The sequence below is a fragment of the Sphaeramia orbicularis genome, chromosome 1 (assembly GCF_902148855.1).
Source record: "Sphaeramia orbicularis chromosome 1, fSphaOr1.1, whole genome shotgun sequence".
Classification (NCBI taxonomy): domain Eukaryota; kingdom Metazoa; phylum Chordata; class Actinopteri; order Kurtiformes; family Apogonidae; genus Sphaeramia; species Sphaeramia orbicularis.
Genome location: NC_043957.1, coordinates 27,979,295 through 27,980,826, shown reverse-complemented (window position 1 = coordinate 27,980,826; position 1,532 = coordinate 27,979,295). Strand labels below are relative to the sequence as shown.

The following is a 1,532-nucleotide window of genomic DNA, read 5'->3' as shown; positions in this document are numbered from 1 at the left end:
AAACGTTAAATATCACAGTGTTTCAGTTATTGGTGTCAAGCTATGGAACGAATTGAAGGATGAAGTGAAATTGTGTAGCTCACTGTTGAGTTTCAAAAAGAATTTAATTGGTCAAATTATGAAGGGCTATGAGAGTAATATGTTTACAAAATAACTTATTACACTGAATGTAGTATAATTTAAGTTTAAGTATTTTTCTGTTGCAACTTAAGGTGTGGACATGGACTAAGGATGTAAATAGGAGAAGCAGAAATAAGCCTCCGGCTTCAGCTTCTTCCTTTTTCAGTTACAAAATGTGTTAATTTTATGCTTGTTTGTTTCTTTTTTAATATGTAGGTGTTTTGTTTTGTTGTCTTTTTTATATGTGTGTGTTTTGTATCTTGTATTTAACTGAAATAAACATTCATTCATTCATTCATTCATTCAACTTGTGCTCCAGTATTTCATTTTCTAGATCTGCCCTAGCTCTGATCTGGCGGTCCAAGTATTATATTTCTTTGTCAGTTTTTTTTTTTTTTTTTTTTTTTTTTTTCAGCAGGTGAATTTTGAAAATCTCTTTTACTGGTAACTGGGAATACATAAGGAGGACATTAAATTATACAGTTGCACATGAATTCCACAGAATGAACCTCTGGTGTTTACTGAACATCCATCTCACTGTGTCAGTCTGTGCAGTGGAAGTTGACGGACCCTCCTGCTGCTGCCAAGTGTGCTTCTCCCCCATGGGATTGCACCTAAATGAAACAAATTAATACGCTACTATTCAAGCAGTTTTCCCCTGTAATATTATTGTGATTGCAAAGGACTGCATTTAACTTATGCACTGACCCAATGTTCTCCCACACCATCTCCCTCTCTTTTGCAGCTGCAGCGGTGTTGCACCTCTTTCTAAAAACATGTTCAAACTCGCTGTATGAGCGCATTAAGAAGTCCAGGTCTAGTGGGGTGAAAAATGCAGCCCTCCTCTTCCCTGTTGTTCCCATGGTGACTCGTTGAATCGGGGCTCCATTGATGCTGTCTTTTTGTAGCTGTGGTGCACATGCTTCACTCCAGGTGAAACTACTCTGAGTTGATCAAACTAACTCAAATCGACTGCTCTGGAACTGAAAACTCAGAGTTTCCTTTCTCAGAGTAGATCAACTCAGTTCAGGGTTACACTCAGAGTTTGTTGAACCTGCTTTGTGAAATGAACCCAAAGACTAGTCTGTAAAACGGGGCTTTGCTTACATCGATGCCTTTCAGTTTCTTGCTTTATAACATAAAGTTGAGCAGCCAGCTCTCACACCAAACTGTAATTTTTCTCAGGGTGAAAGTAACTTCAGAAGTGATAAAAAGACAACATTGACACACTGTAATGCATTCATAATAGAGGACTCCTTTATCCTCTGATATGAGTCTCTGAGGACCCTTGAAAGCCCTCACAAACCAGAAAGAGTGGCTCACAGCCAACAGATGTCCTGTAGATAATGTAAGTTTCCAAAGAAACTCTCATGTAGAGACTGTGGGATATGAGAAGCCTGTGGTGGCACTGT

General features: G+C 38.6%; 1 long non-coding RNA gene across 1 annotated transcript; it reads left to right on the top strand.

Annotated features, from left to right (window-relative positions):
* Positions 1–450: 450 nt before the first annotated feature.
* On the top strand, positions 451–1,183 carry LOC115426050 (uncharacterized). The gene is made up of 2 exons (XR_003936303.1): positions 451–602; positions 872–1,183. It is a non-coding gene; the product is annotated as an uncharacterized LOC115426050 (long non-coding RNA).
* Positions 1,184–1,532: the final 349 nt, after the last annotated feature.